The 12,390-nt window shown below is 37.1% G+C and overlaps 1 long non-coding RNA gene across 1 annotated transcript; it reads right to left on the bottom strand.

The window, feature by feature from the left end:
* Nucleotides 1-2,206: 2,206 nt before the first annotated feature.
* Nucleotides 2,207-9,961, bottom strand: LOC141560822 (uncharacterized). Its single transcript, XR_012487825.1, has 3 exons — nt 9,864-9,961; nt 7,641-8,090; nt 2,207-5,628 (listed from the first exon to the last, which is right to left on the bottom strand). It is a non-coding gene; the product is annotated as an uncharacterized LOC141560822 (long non-coding RNA).
* Between the last annotated feature and the right edge of the window lie 2,429 nt (nt 9,962-12,390).

Genomic DNA, 12,390 nt, shown 5'->3' with positions numbered 1-12,390 from the left:
TTTGTGACCCTGAGCAATCACTTAACTCCAATTACCTCAGCAGAGAAAGAGAGAGAGAGAGAGAGAGAGAGAGAGAGAGAGAGAGAGAGAGAGAGAGAGAGAGAGAGAGAGAGAAAAGGACCCACATGTGCAAAAAATGTTTGTTACAGCCCTTTTTGTAGTGGCAAGAAACTGGAAACTGGATGCCCATCAGTTGGAGAATGGGTGAATAAATTATGGTATGTGAAGTTATGGAATATTATTGTTCTATAAGAAACAATCAGTAGGATGATTTCCTTCCCCCTTTCCCTCTTTCCTTCCTTCCCCCCTTTCCTCCTTTCCTCCTTCCCTCTTTCCCTCCTTCTTCCCTTCCCTCTCTCTCTTCTCTCCCCCTTCCCTTTCTTCCTTCCCTCCCTTCCTCTCTCTCTTCCTTCCTTCTTTTTTCTCTTTCTCTTTTATAAATAGTATTTTTTGTTTCCAATTACATGTAAAGATAGTCTTCAGCATTTATTTTTAAATAAAATTTTGAGTTCCAATTTTTTTCCCTCCCTCCCCTGTCCCTTTCTCAAGATGGCAAGACAACTAATATAGATTATAAATGTGCAATAATGTAAAAGCATTTCCACATTATTTATGTTGTGAAAGAAGAAACAAAACAAAAGAGAAAAACCATAAACAAAAAGCAAAAGTGAAAATAGTGTGTTTCGATCTGTATTCAGAATTTATAGTTCTTTCTCTGGATGTGAATAGCATGAGTCCTGCAATTGTCTTGGGTCATTGTATTGTAAAAAGTATTAGGTCTATCGTTTTGGGCATAACACAATGTTTCTATTACAGTGTACAATGTTCTAGTTTTACTCATTTGACTCACGCATCAGTTCATGCAATTTTTTTCTAAAATCTGCCTACTCATCATTTCAGTGCATTTTTAATGGCTGTCTCCTCTGCTTGGAATTCCAAGTTTTTCTTCAAGTTTCAACTTAAATACTATCATCTGAAAGAAACTTTTGCTTATCTCATTTAATGGGGTAGTGCCTTTCTTCTGAGATTATTTCCAATTTTCCTTGTATGTATCTTGTTTTTATATAATTGTTTGCATAGGATCTATTCCTCATTAAATTGTAAACTCTCTGAGAACAGGAACTGTTTTTGCTTTCTTTGTATCCCCATTCCTTAGCATAGGTGCATAAGAATAGGGCTTAAAAAATACTTGTTGATTTGACCTTACTTGACTGAAGACAGATCTATAACTAACACTTTGTACCTTTAAAAAAAAAAATACTGGGGTAAGCTAAGTGGAAAATGTCCTCAAATAATTTTTTAAAGGGTACATTTAGTTGAAATACAAAGGAAGAGACCTTGGGGATACTAGAGTGGAGACCTTAATACAGTTTGTGAGAATGGGAAGCTCACCTAAGGTCAAGAGTTAAATCCATTATAAATTTTTAAATTTAAGTTACATTATTAACATTTCTTTATCAGTTTTTTAAGTCTAAACAATGAACACAGGAATAAATCAAGTTCTGATTTATAATGTTTGCTGATTTCTAAGGTTCCTTTAGGGTACAAATAGCTCTTGGTCACTTATTTTTCTTAATAGCAAATTGTACTTGCAACAGGAAATGTATCACAGTTGAGGACATGGAGGTTGTTTTAGGATTGGATAGTGGGGAAAATAATACCTCTTTCTGATTGCTGACAGGACTTTTAAAGGCTTTAGATTTTATAACAGGAATGAACAGTACCCATGGGAATGAATTTTTAGTAATGACTGTGTACCATCTGTGAAAAAATAAGTAACACAGCTCACTTTCTTTGGAGTATTCTCTTTCCTGAAGGTAAAATACACACATAGACACTCCCCTCAAACAATATAGTATTAGCAAAATCTAGGCTATGTAGAATTTATGGAAAATGTCTAGTTTTCTGGGTAGCTATGAGTTACCTTTTTTAAGTAACAAAAAGTTTTTGTTTGCTTATTTGTTTTAATCTTTGTTGATTGAGATTATCTCTAAAATGTCACACACCTTCCAGTTTTCTTTTAAAACTTTAAAATAAGTTTTTTATTGATGTCATGTTTTTCACAATATCATAGTTTCCCCATTATTCTTCCTTCTTCCTTGACGAAAACTATTCTATGTAACAAATAGTATTTTTTTTTTATTTTTTATTCATTTTTCCAAATTATCCCCTCCCTCCCTCTACTCCCTCCCCAACCCCCCCCCATGGCAGGTAATCCCATACATTTTACATGTGTTACAATATAACCTAGATACAATATATGTGTGTAAATACCATTTTCTTGTTGCACATTAATTATTAGCTTCCGAAGGTATAAGTAACCTGGGTAGATAGACAGTAGTGCTAACAATTTACATTCACTTCCCAGTGTTCCTTCTCTGGGTGTAGTTATTTCTGTCCGTCATTGATCAACTGGAAGTGAGTTGGCTCTTCTTTATGTTGAAGATTTCCACTTCCATCAGAATACATCTTCATACAGTATTGTTGTTGAAGTCTATAGTGATCTTCTGGTTCTGCTCATTTCACTCAGCATCAGTTGATGTAAGTCTCTCCAAGCCTCTCTGTATTCCTCCTGCTGGTCATTTCTTACAGAGCAATAATATTCCATAACCTTCATATACCACAATTTACCCAACCATTCTCCAACTGATGGACATCCATTCAACTTCCAGTTTCTAGCTACAACAAAAAGAGCTGCCACAAACATTTTGGCACATACAGGTCCCTTTCCACTCTTTAGTATTTCTTTGGGATATAATCCCAATAACAGCAATGCTGGGTCAAAGGGTATACACAGTTTGACAACTTTTTGGGCATAGTTCCAAATTGCTCTCCAGAATGGCTGGATTCTTTCACAACTCCCCCAACAATGTATCAGTGTCCGAGTTTTCCCACATCCCCTCCAACATTCATCATTATTTGTTCCTGTCATCTTAGCCAATCTGACAGGTGTGTAGTGGTATCTCAGAGTTGTCTTAATTTGCATTTCTCTGATCAGTAGTGATTTGGAACACTCTTTCATATGAGTGGAAATAGTTTCAATTTCATCATCTGAGAATTGTCTGTTCATATCCCTTGACCATTTATCAATTGGAGAATGGTTTGGTTTCCTATAAATCAGGGTCAGTTCTCTATATATTTTGGAAATGAGACCTTTGTCAGAACCTTTACTTTTAAAAACATTTTCCCAATTTGTTACTTCCCTTCTAATCTTGTTTGCATTAGTATTGTTTGTACAGAAACTTTTTAGTTTGATGTAATCAAACTCTTCTATTTTGTGATCAATAATGATCTCTATTTCTCCTCTGGTCATAAATTCCTTCCTCCTCCACAGGTCTGAGAGGTAGACTATTCTCTGTTCCTCTAATCTATTTATGATCTCATTCTTTATGCCTAAATCATGGACCCATTTTGATCTTATCTTGGTATATGGTGTTAAGTGTGGGTCCATATCTAATTTCTGCCATACTAATTTCCAGTTTTCCCAACAGTTTCTTCCAAATAATGAATTTTTGTCCCTAATGTTGTTATCTTTGGGTTTGTCAAAGATTAGATTGCTATAGATGTACCCTTTTTTGTCCTTTGTACCTAATCTGTTCCACTGATCAACTGGTCTATTTCTTAGCCAGTACCAAATGGTTTTGGTGACTGCTGCTATATAATATAGCTTTAGATCAGGTACACTTAGACCACCTTCCTATGACTTTTTTTTCATTAGTTCCCTTGCAATTCTCGACCTTTTTATTCTTCCATATGAATTTTGTTGTTATTTTTTCTAGGTCATTAAAATAGTTTCTTGGGAGTCTGATTGGTATAGCACTAAATAAATAGATTAGTTTGGGGAGACAAATAGTATTTTTTAACACAAAAAAGGAAAAGAAAAAAAATCAGAACAAGTGATCAAAACATTGAAAAAAGTCTGAAAAACACATGCAATGTACAACACCTATGGATCCCCTACTTTCACAAAGAGATAAATTGGAAGTGTCCACTCTTTCCTTTTCTTTTAAACCCTGCTTGTTTCTTTATAATTTTGTTACACTCCCTGACTTCTGAAAGAGATATTGAGAAACTAGAGTCCAGGGAGGGTCTTGCCCAAAAGCAGAACCATATATGACTCAAGGTCAAATAAAGAGAGTAGCCAAACTGAAAGGAAAAGTAATTACTGATGCTTGCAAAAAGCTTGTAGCTTAGAGCCTCAAGTTGTCCTCAGATGGTATACAGCCTTTGCTGGACTGCTCAGACAATCATCAGCCTTCTTTGGTATGGATTTTGTGGTAGCTAAGTGGTTCTGTGGATACAGAGCTAGACCTAGAGTCAGGAAGATTCATCTTTTCAAAATTTTCTCATCTGTAAAACGAGCTAGAGAAGGAAATAGTAAACCATTCCTGTATCTTTATCAAGAAAACCCCAAATGAGGTCATGAAGAATTGTACATGACTGAAAAAAGACTGAACAATAATAATGTATGTATAGCTTGTCCAGGAAAATTAGTCTCTAGTTGGGTTGCAACTTTAGAGGGTCATGATCAGCTAAAGAGTGCCTTATGAGCACAACAGGGATTGGTGTATTCAAACTAAGCACGATGGAAGCTTTTGAGTCAGGTTTTGTAAATTCAGTCCACTGCAAAATGGGGTTGCTTTGTTCTCTACGGTGTAATGTTCTTTTGATTCGGTTTCCTTGGAATCTCTGGGAGCAGCCTTCGTTTCAGTTCAGTAATCACCAAGAGAACAGCCAGGTGTTAAAGTCCAAATCCTTTATTATCTCTTTCAAAGTCTTGTCTCCTTCACTTGGGACCCAGTTAGCTTTCTTAGAGGCCCATCTCTCTCCTTGGTTCCGAGAGCTTGAGCTCCCGCCTGCTTTCTCTGCTCTCTGAATCTCTCTGAATGAATCCTAAGACTCCCAGCTTATATGCTCTACACTTAGTATGAACCAATCATTATATCACTAGGAAAACATTATTTGTTGTAGGATCAAATCAATCATACTTAACCATGCTAAACTAGATAACCATTGTCTTTATTAATTCCACTGACTTAGCACCTTGTAAGAATCCTTTGTTTCAAGTTCAGAGTTCTGGCCCATAACACTATGGTACCAAATTTATAATTTTTTGATTGCTCACAGTCCATTCATCTCACAGTAAAAAATTTTCATGAGTTGTGGCCAAAAAAAATTCATCAATTGGTGACATGACTTCTGGGGGTGAGATTCTCTGAATTTAGGTTGATCTTGTACTCCAAAATACTTCCAAAGTACTGCTTTGGAAGAACCAGTTAGATCTGCTTTTTCTATTTTTCCTATCTTGTTCCTTGCTTTTCACCGACAGTATATTTGTCTATGGCATCTCACTGGACTCTTATAATTTGCTTGAAAACTTGATAACTAAGCTTGGTAAATAGACTATAATTAAGGGCCTGAGACAATTGACTCCAGTATAGGAAGGTATACAAGCTAAGTTTTGTGGATTTTGCCCCATTTGCTTTGGCTGGGCGGAGACAGAGGCCAGGGGAAAGGTCAGTGATAATATTTGTCCCAAGGTATGTTGGCCCAACTGGTGCTCTGCTTTGTGTATGCTTACAATGGAGATCTTTCTTCTTTTATTACTTTCTGGTTCTTGGTGGTATTCTAGACAGAGGAAATTATTAGTAAGCCTAGTTCTTCATAGAAATCAGTCCATGAGCATTTATTAAGCATTTATTCACCATGTCCTAGCATTAGGGGGTACAAAAAATGAAAAATGAAAACATTCTCTATCTTCAAGGAATAATGAGATAATATATGTATATTTATATATGTAGTACACACACACCACATACATGAAATACATGAAAATCATTGATTAAGGGAATCACTATGAAAGGCTAAAAATCTGGAAATTAATGAATCAGGATTCTGTCTTTACATTTGTAAAGTATAACCATTTATTAGAATAAGTAGGAACCTAATTAAAAAAATTAATAATGGTGAAGCATTTAGTAATAGCTTGTTATGTAATAAGGCACTGTGCTAAACAGGAGAAATACAGATCTAAGCAAGTGAATCCGTGCCCTCAAGGAGCTTACAGTCTAAAAAAAATTTTTTTAATATCTTTATATTTCATTCCCCCCCCCCCCAGGCTGGGGTTAAGTGACTTGCCCAGGGTCACACAGCTAGAAAGTGTTAAGTGTCTGAGACCAGATTTGAACTCAGGTCCTCCTGAATTCAGGGCTGGTGCTTTATCCACTGCGCCACCTAGCTGCCCCAGATTTCATATTTTATAATAAAATTTAAATTTCTACCATATACTTCCCTTCTACCTCCCAAAGAGCTGTCCCTTATCAAATAATTTTTTTTAAAGGAAAAAGAGGAGAAAGAAGGTAATAATCAGCAAAACAAATTAATATATTGAAAAAATCTGACATATATACAATGTTTTACTTTAGCAAAGGTATGGGGAGAGATTTTTTCTTGTCTTTGAAGCCTACCTTGTTCTTTGTAATTTTAAAACATTTATTTTTTATTCTTTATTTTTTTTTTTTTTAAACTTCTGTGAAAAGGAAATGCATCAATTTCAAACCTACCTGGGAAATCCAAATGCACTATTTCAACCCTTGAGTACTTAGTCAATACAAATTAGTAGCCTAGACAGTGAAAGTATAAAAAAGGCTTATTGAATTTGCTCATTGTTCTTCTCTGTTAAATATTGTAAAGCAACAATGAAGTCAGGAGACCTGAGTTCAAATCTTGTCTCAGACACTTAACCCTTCCTAGCTATGTGACCCTGAGCAAGTCACTTAACTCCAATTGCCTCAGGAAAAAAAAAAAAAAAGAAAAAAGAAAGAAAAACAATGGAACTATATTTAAAATATTCTATTTGTTCAAATTTTAAGAATATTTATAGGAAAAGAAGTCTGACCCCTTAAAGATTAAAAGCAATGTCTACTCAGCAGAAAGGCATGTTATAAAAATAAGAGGGAAAATACAACATTTAGCAAAAAAAAATGGTATTCAGTGTTAATTTGACACTGATAGAGAAAAGAAAAGTCCAAAAGCAAGTAGTTGTCTTTGTCGGAGGGGAGGAGGAAAATCGACATGGAGACTATAAACCAAGTATGTAACATTTTAATTCCTTTTAAAGCAAAGTCAGATAATATACAGAATGACAGCAGTATACATTGAAAAAACCAACACCATCAACAACCACTGAAACAGAGTACTATATATAAGAAAAAAAAGGGAGACCTTATGTTTGCAGAGACATGTAGTCAATGTCAGTGCCTTGTGTGGTCCCTTTTCTACCCCCTCTTCTCCAAGAAGAAAGTTGAGGCTGGGGGCTACCACTTTTCTCTTCTCAGAGAGATGGGTTATCAATTTCGAAGTATATCTTTCTTCTCCCTTAAATACTATTTACTGAGGGGAATATGATTGGGTTCCATGTAACTTCTGATTGCTTTGTCATCCAGAAGAAGGGGGACCTTAAGCTCTATATCCAAGTCTTGATCCCTTTACCAACTAATACCTGTTCCATAATGAATACATATTGCAAATAATAAAGTAACTCACTAGAAAAACAGTAATTAGAGAAGTTTTGCAATAAACAGTATATACCAGATAATACAGAATGAAGGAGTTCTCCCAGTGGAAATGAAACAACTTACCTCAACTGAGAGTATTCTGGATCTCACCCAAGGGGAAACTCCCTTAAGTTTCTAAAGTAGCAAGCTGGGAATAGGGATATGATGGATACTCCAGTTCTTCTTGTGTCTTCCCAGTCTTTTTCCTTCACCAGCCTGAAGTAAGATTAGTCTCGTCCATCTTCTTTCTTGAAACTGAAGACCAGAAGAACCCAAAGTAACTTGATTCATAGCTTGATGAGTTTCAAAGGGAATTGGTTCTTGAAGAGTCCCAAAAAGAGACTGGTGAAGGCTGGAGCAACTCAACTCTCAAACTCTCACCAACTAAGCTCCTCCTTTCACATGGGGTAGGGCCTTCATCTCAAAAAGGAAAGAAAATTCCATTGCCAGTCCTTTGGGACAGGTGTTACATATCTCCCCTGAAGAAAATACTTTGCAGTCCCTTGAAAAGATCAGCCAGGGCATGTCTCAAACCTGTAAATATAAAATCCACACACCAGCACTTTAAAACAATTTTCCTGGTGTCCCTGGCAACCAAATGTTGGTTGAAACTGAAATATATGACAAATTTATTTCATCAGTATATGCAGTAAGCATGGCACTATTCAGAGCATTACCTGTAAGGAATCTGCTGCAATAACATGCTTAACTACGTAGAAAGAAGCACAAGCACATTGCAAAAGAACAGGTATATACAGAAATTTATACTTTAACATATTTAACATGTATTGGTCAACCTGCCATGGCGGGGGGGGGGGGGGGGGGGAGGAAGAGGGGAAAAATTAGAACAAAAGGTTTGGCCATTGTCAATGTTGTAAAATTACCCATGCATATATCTGGTAAATAAAAACTATTAAAAAAAAAAAAAAAGAATAAATGAGTGGCTTTTGAGCAAAAAAAACCCAAACAAACAGGTGTACACAGAAATCAATCTAAAGCAATAAACTTGGCTAACAAAGTAGAGCTAACAAGCTGAAACAATAACACTATCAATAGAGATTATATATGTATGTGTGTATAAGTCACACTGTGAATTGTAAGCAGTAGTATATATGCAAAATAATCAGACATTTTTATAGAATAAACATAATATAAAAAATAGGAAAATGAACCTAGCACAACAAGCATGCTCAAACACAATAATAATTTTCATGTGAATAGTCCTGATCCCAGTTAATCTTCTCCCTCATTTCCTCCACCCTGCTATTTGATGAAACAATCTAGTTTGCCTAGTCTCTCAAAGGTATGAGTTATCTTTCCATTGATCAGTTAACTTGTTCTTTAAGAGATGAAAACAGTTTTATCTTTTTCCTCCTTAGAGATAAGAATCTGCTAATAACTACTATTCATATCCAAGATTGAAAATCATTTATTGTCCAGCAGATAATCTAGGACATTTTGCATTGTTTTACTCAAGCTTTTTTGTTCAAAGTTTAATAATGAACACAATCCGTATCTTTTCATCCTTTTTGAGTACCACTACTATGGGTGATACATAAGAGCCAATGGATTTTGTGATGTCATTAACAAATTTTTCTTTAAGAAGGTTTCTGAGGTCTTTCATCATAGATGGAGGAATCCTCCTGGATTTTTCTTTGAATGGTTTGGAATCAGTAAGTTGAATTCTTTGAATTGCCCCTTGACAAAATGCTGAGGAATACCTAATTTGGACATGATCTAGATGAGATTCCAGCAAAGGAGACTGAAAAGGAGCAGTTTGAGAGGAGAACCAGGAGAGAATGGTATCCCAAAAACCTAAAGAGAAGACAGTATCAGGAAGAAGAGGGGGTGATCAACAGTGTCAAAGGTTGAAGAGAATTGACATTTAAGAGATCATTGGTGTCTTTGGAGAGAAGTTTCAGTGGAAGGATGAGATTGGAAAACAGATAGTAGGAGGATAAAAAGAGTGTGAGAAAAAAGTGGAAGTACCTATTATAGATGGCTTTATTGAGGACTTTAGCTACCAAGGCAGAAGAGATAAGGAATGATGGCAGTCAGCAAGCAAGAAGGATCATGAGACTTTGTTTGATGTGGGCATGTTCATACTAAGTAGGGAAGGAGCCAGTAAGCAGAGAAAGATTGAAAACAAGTAATAGAGCGATGTTGACAGCAGATGAAGGCAATTTATTGGAGGTGACGGGATGGAATATGAATTCACTTGTGCAGGTAAAAGATTAGCTTTGGTAAAAAGAAAATAAGGCTACTTCTTAATATGAGTCTGTGGCGACCGCATAGCACCCTGGGTACCTTAGAATCAGCTGGAGTCAGTCTTTATTCTTGGTCTTTAGCAGTAGAAGTGAAGAGAGTGGATGTGGGATCTCTGTTACCTCACCTTGTCATCTCCCTCGAAGAAGTGACCCTGGCTTGTCTCACTGCATCTCCTAGTCCCTCCCACAATTCTCTGTATACACCATACGACTGGGCTAGCATAGGATAGTGGGAAGGGCCATTTTCCAAGCATATTCTTATAGAGTATCATCCAATTGGTAATTAGCCTCAAGTGCTTGTTTGTCTGACCCCAGTGCATTGACTCAAAATTTTCAGCCCTTTACATCTCCCACTTTCTTTTGTTTTACAACACAGGTGGTTATGCCATTCCTGACTTCTCAGGGATGTGAGAACCCCAAAAAGGAGGTGATCATATCCTCCCTGACTTTTCATAAAGGGAGATGAAAAGCACCAAAGGGAAGTGGGGATTGCTAGTGGGTTTCTGGGCTGAAGGATCTTATTAGAAACATGTATGCACAAACCCATCAGCATGGGGGGTGTTACACAAGCACATAGCAATAACGCACAGGCTATTAGTAATGACTCCCCCACAACCAGTGCAGCCTGAATTTGGTGTAACAAACATGAATTGTACATGCAAGTACTGATATAATAAACAATATAAATCACCATGGTCTTGTAAAAGATTTCCAGAAGTCCTAGAAGGGGGATATGTAAACATCAGTCACACATACACCTCCTTCAGCAACCAAGAGATAGACCTAAAGCAATCTATTGTCCGTTGCTTCACATGTTAGGGAACCCAATGATCCCTGCAAGTTTTTGAAGTCCTGCAACAATCTTTTTATGTGTTAGGGAATCGAATGATTCTTGCAGATTTTGAAGTCCTACAACAGTCTTGTCATGTCTCAGAGAATCCAATGATTCCTGAGGATTTAGAAGTCCCACAACAGTCTTATCATGTCTCAGAGAATCCAATGATTCCTGAGGGTTCAGAAGTCCCACAACAGTCTTGTCATGTCTCAGAGAATCCAATGATTCCTGAGGGTTCAGAAGTCCCACAACAGTCTTATCATGTCTCAGAGAATCCAATGATTCCTGAGGGTTCAGAAGTCCCACAACAGTCTTGTCATGTCTCAGAGAATCCAATGATTCCTGAGGGTTCAGAAGTCCCACATCAGTCTTGTCATGTCTCAGAGAATCCAATGATTCCTGAGGGTTTAGAAGTCCCACAACAGTCTTGTCATGTCTCAGAGAATCCAATGATTCCTGAGGGTTCAGAAGTCCCACATCAGTCTTGTCATGTCTCAGAGAATCCAATGATTCCTGAGGGTTTAGAAGTCCCACAACAGTCTTGTCATGTCTCAGAGAATCCAATGATTCCTGAGGGTTTAGAAGTCCCACAACAGTCTTGTCATGTCTCAGAGAATCCAATGATTCCTGAGGGTTTAGAAGTCCCACAACAGTTTTGTCATGTCTCAGAGAATCCAATGATTTCTGAGGGTTTAGAAGTCCTACAACAATTTTTGATGTCCATGAATCAAACGCCATAACTGCCAGGCTCTTTCAGTGGTGGCCACACTCAGCAATGGAACCACCCAATGTTTCTTGGGTCTTCTCCTTTGTTTTAAGGGTCTGCTCCATCTCTCTCCAATGGACAAGGTGAATACAATTCATTGGCATCCATCTGATTCCTTTTCCATCTATGGAGATACAAGCAAATCCTCTCCCCTAAGCAGTTAACCTATCTGGTTCCTTCCATTCACCACTTTCTGGGTCTTTCCACATCACCTGGCAATTATCTAAAGATAATGGAGCTGCTCGCACTGGACACTGCCCTTCCAGTGGGTTATAGAACCTGTCTGCTGGAGCCAATGCATCTTTGTCAAAAATCAAGAAGTTAATAGTATAAAGGGCTAGATTTAGAAGTTCTCTAGGGTTACCTGTGGCTCCCCCTTTCTTTTGTTTTTGGAGGAGTGTCTTAATGTCTCTGTTTCTCCTCTCCATTATTGCCTGTGCTTGAGGATTAAAGGATATGACAGTGGTGTATAAAAACTTATACTGTGCACAAAAGTGTGCAAAATGTTTAGAAGCATATGTAGCTCCATTGTCTGTTTTTATTGCTTGTGGAACACCCATAATTGCAAATGCTTGTATAAGGAATTCAGTGACCACTTGGTCTGTCTCTTTCGCTGCTGGTATTGCAAAGTCAATCCTGAAAAAGTGTCTACCACAACATGGATAAAAGACAGACGACCAAAAGATTTATAATGGGTCACATCCATTTGCCAAATTTCATTAGGTCTCAACCCACAAGGGTTCTTTCCTGGAGGAATGAAAGAGCGTGTAAAGGAAGGCAAGCTGTACAGGCTTTTACTATGCTCCCAACTTCTTTTCTTGTTATTCCAAATTGTAAACGTAAAGCTTGAGCAGCTTGATGATATTTAAAATGAAATTCTTGGGCTTCCTGAAATAAAGGAGTATTGGCCAACATGGTTAGAAGGATATCTGCCTTTGAATTACCATCAAAAATAGGACCTGGAAG

The sequence above is a fragment of the Sminthopsis crassicaudata genome, chromosome 3, assembly GCF_048593235.1.
Source record: "Sminthopsis crassicaudata isolate SCR6 chromosome 3, ASM4859323v1, whole genome shotgun sequence".
Lineage (NCBI taxonomy): Eukaryota > Metazoa > Chordata > Mammalia > Dasyuromorphia > Dasyuridae > Sminthopsis > Sminthopsis crassicaudata.
This window is presented reverse-complemented; position numbering and strand designations above follow the sequence as displayed.